This window comes from Trachypithecus francoisi, unplaced genomic scaffold (genome assembly GCF_009764315.1).
Source record: "Trachypithecus francoisi isolate TF-2019V2 unplaced genomic scaffold, Tfra_2.0 Contig01558, whole genome shotgun sequence".
In the NCBI taxonomy this organism is placed as follows: domain Eukaryota; kingdom Metazoa; phylum Chordata; class Mammalia; order Primates; family Cercopithecidae; genus Trachypithecus; species Trachypithecus francoisi.
The window spans coordinates 2,774,332-2,790,035 of record NW_022681440.1 but is presented as its reverse complement, the minus strand read 5'-3'; the positions used below and the strand labels follow the sequence as shown (position 1 = coordinate 2,790,035).

The 15,704-nt window shown below is 40.5% G+C and overlaps 1 protein-coding gene across 1 annotated transcript in view; it reads right to left on the bottom strand.

Annotated features, from left to right (window-relative positions):
• The window catches only part of CSMD1 (CUB and Sushi multiple domains 1), a 2,074,981-nt gene that overhangs the window by 1,285,971 nt on the left and 773,306 nt on the right, over nucleotides 1-15,704 (bottom strand). The gene's annotated exons all lie outside the window — the stretch shown is intronic.

Sequence of the window (15,704 nt, the reverse complement as noted above, 5' to 3'; positions counted from 1 at the left end):
AGAAAAGGCACAAATGAAATCTTTGCTTCTTGGATATTTATCTTTTCCTATCAACTGACATTCTGGGCATCCAGACTTTTTGCCTCGAAATTTGCCTGCACACTGGAGGGGACTCTGAAGAACACTGTTGTCTCAGAACAGTTTAAACTCCTACCTGTAAGTCCATCCATCAAGTAAATTCAGCTGTCGCCAAGGTGAGCAGGAAAGGGCATCATCGCCAGGGATACGTGACAAATAGGCTGACTGCTGGCCCAGACCGTGGCCTGGCTAGGAAGGATAATTGGTAGAGATGATTGCACAGGACGTAATCTACCACACAACTGCTCGTTAATGACCACCAGGAGAGCTGGCCTGCAAGGCAGGAGCTGTGTCACCTGAATGTTCCCTAAAGCAGGCTGACTGACCATGGGAAGGACTTTAGAGGAGGAGCCAGGACTCAGCAAGTTAAACTGCAGTCTGACTGTGCTCTTGGAAAAGTCATTTAACTTCTACAGCCTGAATATTTTTTTGTTATCTGAAAAATGAGAAATTTGGGTTGGATCCTCAGAACATTTCTAGCAAAGGTGATCAGATCTGGTGCAAATTAAAAAGCCCCTTAGCTAATAAAACCAGTGAAACTGTCCTTTTTTTTTTTTTGTTAACACTGATAATGAACATTTAAAGGTCTCTAAAAGTCCTGCATGGAAAATTAAAATGTTTATCACTATTTATCTTCCACGTGGTTAATAACATCCAGGAGTCCTTTGTGCTTGAATATACTAGCTCAACCACTTTTGAGATCCTTTCTAGTAAAATTCTTTAAACCCAAACTCTTATCCCAGGTACATTCTCTCAACAAAACCTGCACACATAACCCCACTCAAGTAGGATTAAGGGCTGGTGGAGCTGACCTGAGGATTTTGCCAGGCTAAGAGTAACTGAATACACCATGAGGACACTTAACTTAACTTTGCTTTGCTCACTAGACATAACCACAGAACTACAGACAAGTGAAAGTTATTCAAAGGGTTTGTGATCCAAGTCCTAAAAAGGCCTTTTTTAGAAAAAAAAAAAATGTTGAACATGCTTGCACAATTTTTTTCATTATTGTGGTAAAATATACAACGCATTAAGATATTTTAACCAGTCCAAGTGCGTATTTTCCCAGTGTTAGGTACATGTACAATGTTGGGCATTAGCACAGACTTTGATGCCAATTCAACTTCAGAAAGTCATATTTAAATAAACCTAGGAAATCTTTTAAAGCTTATTTTCAGAGGCCAGGCTGGGGAATAGTTGCTGTGACCCATCTACACTCTCAGGTCAGCGTCTACTAAATGCCTTCTTCGCCCAAGTTACCCGGCTAGGAGCTCAAGGGACGAGGAAGTCCCATGGTGCTTCAGGGGTGCCTCAGGAGTTCCACCACTTTGCAAAGGTTATGACTTCACACTGAATTTTCATCCATAGTGAACAGGGAGTTAAGTGGATAGAATTCCCCACGGCTCAATTTCAGATGCATGGAGATGAATTACTAATATAGCTTCTTTTTTCCTCCCTAGTTTTTGGTGCATTCTCCCTATAGTATTAACCTGTAGTACTCAAAACTCTTACAATGTTAAAATGGGTGTTCATAATATTCCTAATCATGGGAGGATATATAGGGCGCTGTGGCTCAGGCCTGTAATCCCAGCACTTTGAGATGCCAAGACAGGTGGACCATTTGAGGTCAGGAGTCCAAGGCCCGCCTTCCCAACATGGTGAAACCCTGTCACTACTAAAAATAAAAATAGTAAATTAGTTGGGTGTGGTGGCACGCACCTGAAATCCCAGCTATTGGGGAGGCTGAGGCAGGAGGATCGCTTGAACCCTAGAGGCAGAGGTTGCAGTGAGCTGAGATCACGCCACTGCACTCCAGCCTGGGGAAGAGAGTAAGACTCCATCTCAAAAAAAAAAAAAAAAAAAAAAAATCCTGAAATTCATTGTCTTTGTTCGTGTCAGGACAACTTCATTGCACTAGTTAAGGATACGTGGCATCTGAGGGCACACCTCCGTAAACGAGTGAGGGGATGCGGAAGGAGAGTCAATGACAAACCATCATCTTCTTCAAAATAGAAAAAATACATTATTTAATCATGTTTTAAACTTTCTTTTCTGAATCATCAACAAAGACTTGTTGATTATATTTTAATTTCCACCTAAAATATGTAATTAATATACATCGTGTTTCTCATGAATTTCTAGTTTGTAAGCTTCTAGGTAAGAACATTTTCACACGTTATTCTGAGGCATGTTTAGAAACAATAATAAAATACAAAATGCTTAAAGTTTATATGAAGCAACTCATCACTTTTTTTTTTAAATTCCTTTTTGCCTCTATTTTTTTTCTTCGTTAGTACGGCTATTAAGAGCCTACATACACCACGTTTTTATTTGGGAGGAAATATGCTGTTGTCCACTTTCCTGTCTGATCTGCATCCTAATCAGATAAGTTAGAAGTGGGAAAGTGGTAATGCCCTGGGAAACGTCTCACCAGGCAAGGATGTTATCCTGACAAACTGCCACAAGATGGCGGCTTCTGAGTAAAGGTTTCAACTGGACCAATCTATTCAAATCTATTCAGAGTGAAATTAATATTTTATTGCATGACATTCTTAGATGTAAAGTGAAATACTATCAGCCTAAGTGAAAGTTTTAACTGTGCATATACTTGGATTCTTCTATTAAAATTATAATTATAATTGTCTAATAATTTTTTATTTGGTAGAGTTTATTTGAATGTGCATTTCATATTGAGTTATTTGATGGATTCAAGTTCCAGATGCATGTTAAAATAAATTTTCCCATGAATATGTAGTTTGACCTACTCAGGTAAGCTGGAAGGTTAGAGCTGACGGGGGCAATACACACACACACATACACACACACGCAGTTGCTAACATGAGAGTTTTGTTTGTCTGTTACTTGGCATCTTAGTCTTAGCAACTTAAAGGAGATAATTTTACTAACCACTCTTTACCATGAAAGGATCCCAGCAAAAACGAAAAGTAAAACAGTGAATTAACATCTTTAAATGTATTTGGGTATTTGGATAAAATAGTTGTTGACATTCAAAAAAGAATAAAAGACCATCAAATACTCTATTTAAAAATGTATTTATCTGACATAACATACCATTTTGCATATGCAATTCCAACCCTCTCTGAAAAGATGCGGAAAGAAAACATAATATGTAGAATTAATTCAGCACACAAAGCAGCAAAGAATTAAAATACTTGCAATTTAGAAATTTTACAGGACATTGCAGTAACAGAATCTATGAGTCAGAACAATTAGCCTTGATCCTATAAAAACCATGGATACTATAAATTGAAAAAACCAATAACTTATTAAAAGGGCTGTATTTTTCTGCACTGATATTCCGTAACATCAATTAATTCATTAAGCAAAAGAATTACAGTATAATCATGGAAATTAGTAAATGTATTCTTTTAAAAATTGAGTCCTCCTTAAAAAAGAAAAAAAAATGAGTTTCTAATAATTAGTTAACCTGGCACTGAGCTTTAAATTGAATTTAAGAAAAAAACAAAACCTCTGCCCCATTAGTGCAAGAGTAAAGTTGGGTTGTTGAAAGGCAAATACATGTAGTCTCCCCCTGTCTTATTTTGTGGATAAGAAATAAATATTTGAATGTAAAGGATTTGTTGTTGTTGTTGTTGTTGTCGTCACTTCATTTTTATTTTGTAATGAGGCTTAACAGTTTTACTTTAGTTTGGAGAAGCACAGTTTTGAAAACAATAGGGGGCAGATCCTGTCATTGTCCCTGCAGGTGAGATGGGTCTGGATCAACTCTAAGACTGAATGACCCTGAAGGTGAAATAATTAATGATGTGAGCCTGAGGTCTTTTTTGGGAAGGAAATCACCCCCGAGAGAAGGGTGTTTTAGCACAGTAAGCACTCAGGCTGCCTCTTTGCCTGGCCTCATGGTTGCTGAGAGACGTTTCAGTCAAACTGAAAGTTCTGAGTGACTCAATGGGAATCATTAACCTCATTAGCAACATGGACAAGCAAGATGGCGACCACATATCCCCTCGGTCTGCCTTGGAGGCTCTCGTGGCCCCTCCAAGTACTCACCACCCCTGCCTCTCCTCATAAGAACCCTATTGTCTTATAAGAACCATATTCTATCCACTTATCTTAAGAACCCTATTGTCTTACATTATAAGAACCATATTGTCAATCCCTATTGTCTTACTTACAGAACAAGAAAAGTTTCTGAGGAGTCTTGGGCCCTTGAAGCTGGAGGAGTGCATTAAACCCACACATTATAGTGCTAACTGAGAAACGGGTGCCAGGAAGCGTAATTATTCAAAGAGAAGTCCCACAGCCCCAACATCAGGATTCATTCAGTCAGACGCTCAGCCTCCTTCCTAAAAATCATTGCCAGTGCTCCTCCTGGCAGACACACCTTCCATCCTACATTAAATCTCACACCTGGAGACACACCCTGCACCCTGCATTCAACCACACACCAGGAGACACACCCTTCATCCTACATTAAACACCGTAACAGGAGACACACTCTACACCCTCTATCCTGCATTCAACCCCACACCAGGAGACACACCCTCCATCCCGCATTCAACCCCACACCAGGAGACACACCCTCCATCCCGCATTCAACCCCACACCAGGAGACACACCCTCCATCCCGCATTCAACCCCACACCTGGAGACACACTCTCCACCCTACATTAAACCCCACCCCAGGAGACACACCCTCCATCCCCCATTCAACCCCACACTGGAGACACACTCTCCACCCTACATTAAACCCCACCCCAGGAGACACACCCTCCATCCCCCATTCAACCCCACACCTGGAGACACACTCTCCACCCTACATTAAACCCCACACCAGGAGACACACCCTCCATCCTGCTTCCAACCCCACACCAGGAGAGACACCCTCTATCCTGCATTCAACCCCACACCAGGAGACACATTCTCCATCCTACATTAAACCGCACACCTGGAGACACACCCTCCATCCTGCATTCAACCTCACATCCAGGTTTCCTTCTCTGCTGTATCATTCCCTTCACTGTAAAAATATTTGCCTTCCTAGCATCCTCTCCAGTCACAGGACCTGGTGCTGCTCCCCCTGGCAGTAACACTCTTTGAAATAGGTGTTTTATTCTCTGTCTCTACTTCCTCCCCTCCCTTCCATTTTCCTTTCAAGCTTTCCTCTGAAACTGCTCATGTCAAGGTTATCTATGCCCCATATTTTGCTGAATTGAAGCAGTAGCACCTGCATTCATCTCAGTTCACCTGAAAGCAGCACAGCACGCCTTCGACTGCATCCTCCTACAGCTCTCTCTGGTCTTCCTGTCAACTCTGTCTCTTGGCTCTGCTACAACCCAGTGGCTGTCCTTTTAGTGTCCTTGGCAGTTCTTTTCTCTGTCTTCAGATCTGTTTTGTTTGTTTTTCCTACCCTCATTTCCCAGGTAACTTTTTCCAGTCTCACCCATTCGTGGATGACTATCGATTTTATTTTTTATTTTATTAATTTATTATTTCTTTTTTCTCAAGATAGAGTCTCACTCTGTCACCCAGGTGGGAGCACAGTGGTGAGGTCTTAGCTCACTGCAACCTGTGCCTCCTGGATTCAAAAGATTCCCCTGCTTCTGTGTCCCAAGTAGTGGGGACTATAGGTGCACACCACTGTGCCCAGCTAATTTTTGTATTTTTAGTCGAGACGGGGTTTCCCCATGTTGGCCACGCTAGTCTTGAACTCCTGACTGCCTTGGCCTCCAAAAGTGCTGGGATTACAGGCATGAGCCACCAAGCCCTGCCAGGACTCCTGATTTTAAAGTGCCAACCTGGACTTTTCCATGAAATTCAGACACATGTATCCAACAGTTTTCTCAACCATCCCAGATAGCAGACTAAGCTTTCCCAAACCTGATTCCTGATGTGCTCCCAAGTCTGCTTTTCCACATGGTCTTCCCAGTTTGCTAGAGAATAACTCCCTCTTTCCAGCTGGGCAGGAGAAAAACCTGGAGTCAACTTTTATTCCTCCTTTTCTGTCAAATACCAAATCAGCACATCAGCCAATTCAGCTAGTCGTACTCAAAAGACACTGAGATGCTGATCAGTCCTCCCCACCTCATCCTTCAGGGGCCGGAGTCGCCATTCTCTCTCACCGGAATGCGTCCAATGTGCTTCTTTCTTGTCCACTTTTGTGCCATAATCAACGCAGCAGCCCGAAGATCCTCTTACATCACAAGCTAGATCATATCTACCACAATCACTCGTTATCTTTTCAACAACTTTACAGAAGACTCATCATCAACAACAAGCACCTACCAAAGAATGACAATTTTGACTTCGTATCATTCTACCATAACGTTTTTCCTTCTTTTTTTTTCCTCACACTTAACCCAGCATTGCCCATCCTCAGCACCTTACAGGAGCTGTTTCCATTGCCTGAAGGCTCTTCCCAGGTGGCCTCATAGTTCATTCCTCTTCTCCTCCAGCTACTTAAAGCCCATCTTCGTAGTGAAGGCCGTTCTCACCATCTGATGTACAGCCTCAGCCCCTTCCCCTTGTTTGGCCATACTCTGCTATCCTGCTTCTACACAGCACACAATGGAACCTGCTAAGTGTTTAATCACTCACTCCTTCCTTTGTTCCCGCACAAACGTATGAATTCCAAGAGGGTTGGGATTTTATTCCTTTGGTGTGAGTTCTACCCCAGGGTTGAAATCTGTGTAAGACTTTGAGTGACACTCAATAATATTTGTTGAGTGAGTGAGTATCTTACATTCTAATATCAAGGGACTCTTACATCCTAAAGCTACATTATAACACTTAAATCTGTAATAAATTATTATAATTTTGCTGTTCAACACTTCAAACATAAGAACATCTTATGTGTATATGTACACTCGTGTGCATACAAGCTTATTAGACTACAAAGCTTATAAACCTTTTTCTAAAATTACATCATCTGGGAATGTGACCACATATTCCAATGCTGGATATGTTTGAATTGATATTCTGAGCCAAATTATCTTAAGATCTAGAGTTTCCTTCTAATCTTAATAAATGTTTGGGTTAGCTCTACAATAGATTTATATTTATTAAAACATGTAATCCTAAAAGTAATACGAACTAGATAGCTATGTCTTCAACTATCCATTGCATAAAGAAAATCAAGCCCAGTAAATTCTGGTGACCTACTTGACGTCAGACAACTAATAAATAAATGATCTTGGATATAATCCATGGTCTAAGTCTAACCTATGACTTAAAATGTTTATTAAATTATATCCCAATCAATAACTACTAAACTCTGCTCAAAGTAGATATAATGGTTAGTGTCCTTTTCTACATACAGAGTTTTTAGATCAGTTGCTCAATTACATTGTACAATAAAGTCCAATCATAAAACACATCCTTAATGTTCATGGCTGTTATGTATCAAGATGTTTTTAAACCTCCAAATTTGTGACTACCAAGTAGCTCATAACTTTCTCCATAAATATTATAAATTATTTCTGACTAAAAATAGTAATTTTACTAGACCTTTAACAACTCTAAATATAAAACCAATTACAAGCTATTGAAATACATTCTATCATTTTTTTGACTTTCAGGTAATTTTTACCTCTCATACTTCAGCAGCTTTTGTAGTGTCACAATGTATTTTCTGTATTTAGTAACAACTGATTATAGATTCATTAATGGCACTAACTTGAGTCAGCACCAAATTCAACATTCTATGATTTTTTAATCTATTTTTTTCTAGTTGGAAAATATTTGCTTAGATTGTTTCATTTGCAGTATCAATCAATACTAGTATTTGGTTTCATCACACACACGTTCACAGAGCAAAATCTGTCCAACTCGCTACTCTGGGAAAATTGGGGAAAGCATTTTTATGAGGGTTATCCTAAATTAAACATTTCTTCACCAAGAATATATTTTCAAGTACAGAAGAGTATTATGAAAACTAACAGGATATTGGCATACTGAAATGCTTAAAATACACATTAACTGTGCACTGAATCTAATTCAAAGGCATTGTCTTAACCCTCTTTGAGGTAACTGCTGCCATGATGGAAGGAAGCCATCTGTTACCAGAGGCAGTGATGCTATGAAAAGAGCGTGAGGCTCCGAGTCATGGGTCCAACCTCACATATGACCTCAATAAATCACCTAGCATTTCAGGATAATTTTCCTGCTCTAAGAGAATAGGAGCATATTTGCCTCACAAAGTTGTTACAAAAATTATTATAAAAGTGACAGGTGTAGAGATCAGACATTAGACAGTGAATTATCTCAGGACCAGCTGTCTCATGCACTTCAATTAGGAGAAATAAGAAAGGTCTGTATTTTTGTTGTTGTTGTTGTTAAAGGCTAGCAATTACAACGTTCTGCATATAATTATTATTGTTATAAATTTGCATACAATCCCCCAACAAATGTTGAGCCAGATACCTTCTTTACTGAAGGCTGTTTCTGATAAGTAGGCTAATAACTACAAACTCTGGGCTTATGACTACTGTTAGTAAGCCAGGTCTTAAGAATGTGATTCGTAGTGATGGACCATGAAAAAAGTGAATGACTTGTTTGCCATGCCACAGCCTCAGTCCACATACTCAGGGTTCTACCATACAAACTGCCAGTTTAGGAAAAGCACTCAGAATATCTGTACATGTATGTGATAAAGGATCACACACATCAACTCCAAATACCTGTGTTTTACTAACATTTCTGAAACTCATGCAAAAATTTGTGTGCTCCTTTCTTCTTTCCTTTCTTCCTTTTGAAAATGGCTAATTATTTTGTAAAGCAAAGCCATTGACACAGGACTTCATTATGAAACAGTATGTTGGCCTGATACTATAAGGCATTAGAGGAATAGTAATTATTCTAGTACTTCCTCATATTCATGCTTCTGATACTTCCAAGATTTTCACTTTACTATTCATTTTTTTCTCTTTTCTAAACCTCAAAATCCAATTGTATTGAGAAACACTTGTCCTTTATTTGTTTTTATTTATTTTTAAGACAGAATCTTGCTCTGTCACCACGCTGGAGTGCAGTGGTGCAATCTTGGCTCACTGCAGCCTCTGTCTCCCAGATTCAAGCGATTCTCCTGCCTCAGCCTCCTGAGTAGCTGGGATTACAGGCACCCGCCACCACACCCAACTAATTTTTGTATCTTGTATAGACAGGATTTCACCCTGTTGGCCAGTCTGGTCTCGAACTCCTGACCTCAGGTGATCCACTCACCTTCGCTTCCCAAAGCACTGGGATTGCAGGCATGAGCCATTGCACCCAGCCACACTTGTCCTTTAAGTTATACACTATCTATGAAGAATAATTGACTTGGCTTCTCTCCATTCAAAAACAGAAAATCTGAATGACCCCTGTGATCCTAACCATAGTGTCATGCCTTGCAGGAAATTAGATGAAGGGTATTTCATCACTAAATCTTACCTTCTTACCTAAAATTCTCACCTAAACTGAAGGAGACGTTTTATAAAAGTGTGATGTCAAGTATGATTTAGCAGTCATAATATTGTCTTAACTCAGTGCTTTCTGGTTAAAACCCTAATTGGAGATTGGAAATGAATTGAATGTCAGGTGCCTTGAAATCTAAAAGACAAACATTATTTATTTTTTTAGGGGGAAGAATCTTGAATAAGTGTAAAAGAATGAAAAGGATATTGAAGTTCACAAGAATTCTTTGTTCCAAAGAGTTTTCTGTAGTCAAGCAGAATTTGGTTATTCATAAGAGAAGGAGGAAACAGGAAGAGAATAGATGTGGTGTGATGTCTAGATGCACCTGCAGGTCAAAACCACAAGGATATGTCGCTCTAGGTTTATTAAAGCTCATTGTTCTATGGACTGGCACTGAACTGCAGTCGGAAAATGCTATCACTTATCTACCACGTGCCAGCTTCAAGAACAATGACATGCATTTTAATAGAAGCAACAACATTCATATTGAAAACATATCATTTTCCCCAATTTTTTTCTTTCTCTTTTTTGAAGTTAACATTGTTGTGACAGGGAAGATCAGCCACTTTGTATGCAGAAGTGCCCACTCTCTGTAAGCCACATCTCGAATTTGAATGTTAAAAGCCTCTCTTCAGGACCTTTTTGACATACTAAAAGTATCTACATTAGTTTTTCTCAGTGACTAAGTACTATGTTCTGAAAGTGTTTTCCACAAAATTCATGTGTTGAAATCCTGATCCTGAATGTAATGGAATTTGGAGGTTGGACCTTTGGAAATGATTTGATTAAGAAAAAGGAGCTTTCATGAATGGGATTAGTGCCCTTATAAAAGAGGCCCCAGAGAGCTCTCTCACACCTTCCACTGTCTGAGGACGCAGGGAGAAGGCCCTGTCTATGAACCAGGAAATGATCCCCGAACAGGACGCCTTGATCTTGGACTGCCCAGATGCTCCAGATCTGTGAGAAGCAAATTTCTGTTGTTTATAAGCAATCCAGTGTATGGAATTTTGGTACAGCAGCCCCAACAGACTAAGATAATAAAATAAACATTTAAGATCTCTGTTGAAATGCACAAATAACATCTGAGAAGAAGCAGAGTATCTTTAGGATGTTCCATGAAATTCCATTTGACTTGGTTATTATTTGGCCATATATAAAGAATCTAATCCTAGGAATTTCAAGCGGAAGCCATATCCAGTATTTGCATGAACCCCTGTCACCCTAAAATGCCTTAATAAGGTGAGACTAATGCATGGAGCGCTTAAGGTAAAACTGGGAGAAAACATTCAGGAGGAGACTGGAAAGGAGATGTCACACATAAACTTTGTCTACTAATAATTTTCTCTTAAGAAGAAGCAATTCAAGTCACTACGTATCTATTACTTTGAGTTTCTGAGTACCTAGCATGAGGAAGATGTGACCTCTGTGCCTGAGAGGTTCAGGCATCTAGTTAAGAGTCTACCATCGGCCAGTGAAACAGGTAAGTCCACCATTAACCCCTGCATAAGTACTAACCTACACATGCACATCAAGTGCTACAGGAGAAGATTCTTCTTCATAGGACTGAACATAGATTCCCAGGTGTTAACTCTTGACTTAGACCAAGAAAGATGAGTGGAAAAGACATCAGTAAGCAAAGGCTGCCACCAGACTAAAGCAGGAGGTTGTGAATGAACAAGTTTTTCAGGGAGCGATCCATAGGACCCACCTATAGAGTTGCGGATTGCAGGCACAAGTTTAGAAATGGGTTGAGGCTCCTGAAAAGGCCTCTCTACAGGACTGGAAGATGCGTTGCAGCCACCGGCATTCCTGAACCACCTCACTCTGCTCTTCCATGGAAACTATTCTTGCTGCCAAGACCTGCATTTCTCTGTGTGGCCATCTGAGACCTGCTTATCCTTGAGGTCTGAACTCAGCAGTCTACACTAGATGCCACTTCTAAATGTTCCTGTTGCATCTTTTGGCCGTTACTTCAGTACAGTTCTGCACTGCTTTTTTAATTGAGTGCTTATATTTACACTTTATTCACCATTTTATTCTAGGACATGAAAGACTGGACCTGACAAATAGATGGGTAAGATAGGACCCGATGAACAGATAGCAGGTGCTAAATAAACACTTGCTGTTAATGAATGAATGGTGTGGTGTATGGTCACACAGTGTTGCTGCTGCTGAAAACTGGAGTTATGGCTGCTCCAACGGAACAGAAGATCTGGGCTAACTTGCACCCAGATAATTATTACAAACTGGTGGTTGGAGAGATAAGAACAGTCTCTGCACTGTGGATGGCTTCTCACTATGTCCCCACGTGGCTTTTCCTCAGTGTGTGGAAAAAAAAGAAAGAAACGGAGCTCTGTGTTTTCTGTTTTAACTAATGTGCTAATCTTGATTCTAAGGGTGGGGTGTTCATGACCTCATGTAATCTCAATTTTCTCCCAAAAGGTCTAAATATCATCATATTGGTGGGAGTTAAGCCTTCAACATATGAATTTTAGGGGGACACATTCCATCCATAAGAGTCCCTCTCCAGCAGACTTCAAGAATAGAAAAACTATCTTGCTTTAATCCTAGAACAAAGACTTCCTCCATCCCCACCCACAGTGTGTGTGATTCATCTTTCACAGGCATCTCTCTCCTGTTGAAACTCAAGAATGGACCAAGGGTGCAAAAAAGAAAACAAACAACTTCATTTTTATTTGTTAGATTTCAAAGGCTACATGATAAAACTCACATATAAAAAGACACTGGAAAAAAAGAAATTTTAAAATTTATATAGCCATTCATACTCATTTCTCAAAAGACATGTCTTTTTTTTTTTTTAACTCAGGGTATTTAGCACACCTAATGCCCTAAAGCCTATCTAGTATGCCAGGTCCATATATACCTGGCTAAGGGTGATTTGGAAATCTAATTCACTTGTTTTTTAGAAAACAAATCTTCTAAGTAATGGCACATACACGAATCTACTAAAAGTGTTCAAAATATTTTCTCGTACTTTTATAAAGAATTCCATCTAGTCTTTTCCCGCAGGACTCTCTCACGGCACTGGCCTGCTCAACTTACTGTGGACCTGAAATGCTTCGGCCCTTTTAAAATGGGTCAGCCTGTTGCCATGTTTTCCTGAGACATTTTATTTATTCTTGTGATACGTAAGTTCTCACATGCAAGTGCAATGAGGAAAAATGTGTCACCCATCTGGACCCCTGGTCTTCTTTTTTTCTTTTAAACATTTATTTTTGTAACTTGAGAACATTCAGAGGAGTGGAGACATCCTGCCCTCCTTTGACTCCAACTGAGCAATGGTGGAGTCGCCTGACAGACCGGAAGCTCAGCCGCAGCTTCCGCCAACAACCATTTGTGGTGATGGTGAAATGAACCCAGCTGCCAAAATGCAAAGCTACCTAGCAACTGATTCGTGATACTGACTGTGAGCAAAGAGGTGAACGGATATTGATTTTTTTTTTTTTTGCTTTGTTTTGTAATTTCCTTTTTTTCCAGGTTTCCTGTAGGCCCAGGACATGGCCCCAAACGGTGGGATAAAAACACCGTATGTTACCGGTAAGCTCTTCCATCAGGAACTGAAAGGCCGTGGTCAACACATGATGTACGTGCGCTGGAATTCATAGATCTATAATCCATCGCATCACCCAGCTTCCCGAGGGGCTTTACTTGTAACTGGCACACTGATCTAAATTCTGCTTTGTTTTGGGGGGAGACGGAGTCTCACTCTGTCGCCCAGGCTGGAGTGAGTGGCACGATCTCGGCTCACTGCAAGCTCCGCCTCCCGGGTTCCCGCCATTCTCCTGCCTCGGCCTCCCGAGTAGCTGGGACTACGCCCGGCCCATTTTTTGTATTTTTTAGTAGAAACGGGGTTTCACCGTGTTAGCCAGGATGGTCTCGATCTCCCGACCTCGTGATCCACCTGCCTCGGCCTCCCAAAGTGCTGGGATTACAGGCGTGGCGTGAGCCACTGCGCCCGGCCCACTGATCGGAATTCTTACAGAAACTAGAATGCTGGAGAGTAGAGTAGTTTAGCACGTGAGTCAGACAAACCAAGGTTTCATCCCCACTGGGAGAAAGGGGTGAAGATGAGACGAAGCACCCACTCTAGCCAGTCAAGAATTTTTCTCCTACACCCCGGGTAACACGGTGACGTTCAACAACAAAACAGAACTGGTTGTATTCATGGGCCAGAGTAGGAATCTGAGATGATTTGCTCAAAAACGTTAGTGAGATTTCATGTGATTTATAAAAATTCAACGTGCAAGTTTTCAATACTAAATGTGCTGACAAATTTAAGCTTAGGGTCTAAAACTACCTCTTAAAAGAATTCAGCCAAAATCAATGTGAAATTAATGAATTGCATTGCTTATTTAAACTCTTCAAGCTTTGGTTCTTTATCTGTAAAATGGCAGTAATCACTGTGCCTTCAAAGACTGCTAGATTAAAATGGCTTATCTCAATACATTCTACAAGGTGGGCAATTACTAAATATTAGCCCAAATTATGAAGTCTATGTTGCTTTCCAAATATGTAAATCACTGAATAAAATGGAAGAGAAGCATCAGTGATAGGCCAGACAACGGTAGAAATTCAAATTCCAGGCCTCTCAGCTAAAACTGTATTCAGAAACAAGTTCAAGTTCTATTTCCTCATGAAGCAGTTACACAGCAGACCAATTATTTTCTCACACATACAAGATCTTAAATCACGCTCCATTGCTTCATGGATAAGTGCACTGCCATGGAGAGATTACGACCTCCTTATGATTAGGCCCACAATTTTATTCTTCACTATCCTCCATCAAGAAGCAGCTACTTTGCATGGAAGCCCTGAAGAAATTCTTATTGATTGAAGCTCATCAAGCTCCCTTCTCTTTTCCATGTTTGCACCAACTTTGCAAATCAATTGTTTAATTATTTCCCAAGTAGACATTCTGCCCTTTGGTTCTGAAGAGATTCAGGGTGAGGGCGTTTATATTAAGAAACAAATATTGACAGGGAATGTTAACTCCTTAAACAGTGAATAAACTAACACTTCAACAAAAAACATTATCTCTGAGACTCAGTTTCCATTTATATAAAATGAGATATTGATATACACCCAGGTGGTTTGTTGTGAATATTAAATATGTATACCCTAAACTATAAGAGCTTTGAAGTGAGGAATATGGTAATATGGCTAAACAGTCTTCACTCTTGAATATGATGCTATACTGCACTCAATACTAATAGTTGTTTTTTTTTTTTTTTTTTTTTGAGTTGGAGTCTTGCTCTGTCAACCAAGCTGGAGTGCAATGGCATCATCACAGCTCACTGCAGCCTGAACGTCCCAGGCTCAAAGGATCCTCCTGCCCCAGGCTTTCTAGTAACTGAGACTAGAGGTGTGCACCACCATGCCCAGCTAATTTTACTTTTTGTAGCGACATTGTTTTGCTATGTTGACCAGGCTAGTCTCAAACTCTTGGGCTCAAGTGATCCTTCTTCCTCAGCCTCCCAACGTGCTGAGATTGTAAACATGGGCTACAGTAACTGGCCCAAAAATAATTTTTTAAAAGGGAAGCTTTACATTGTATTATTTTTTTCTGGACAATGCCTTATGCTCCTTAAATAGAAGTCTACCTAAATAATAAAATGTGAAGCTTTCCTCTCACGGGAGAGAAGTAGAGTCTCCAGGAGTTGTCTCCTGGGTTGGCTCAGGGTGACAGAGGCAGGCACAGGCCTACTGGGCTGGACAAACCACATCATGTGCTTATCCTTTCCACCACGTTGCTTAATTTTTCTACCCTAGGAGGCCTCAATAGATTGTAAAGGTTTTAAGATTGAGAGACAATTTTTTCAGTCATGTTTGCCCCTGGCCTAAAAACGTCTGGCAAATCCAGTCCTGAAACCCCAAAGGACATCTTAGAACGCCAAGTACATCGATAGTAACACACTCACACTCTATAAAATGGGCTGAGGGTCTTCTATGTGCCAGGCCCTGTGATTTTTTCCATAGGAACTAGAGACATGAATGAATGTGCTTCCTCCTCCTCAGCTTCCTGCTCCCCAGCATGTGCTGAGAGGGTGGTCCTCCAGCTCCCAGCGAGGACTGGGGTAGCCCAAGGCACATCTGCTAACTCCACCATGAGCACACATGGTGTACCCTAGAGTCGCAAATCAATAGTGGGATTCCCTCATGGACAAAGGTGGGAG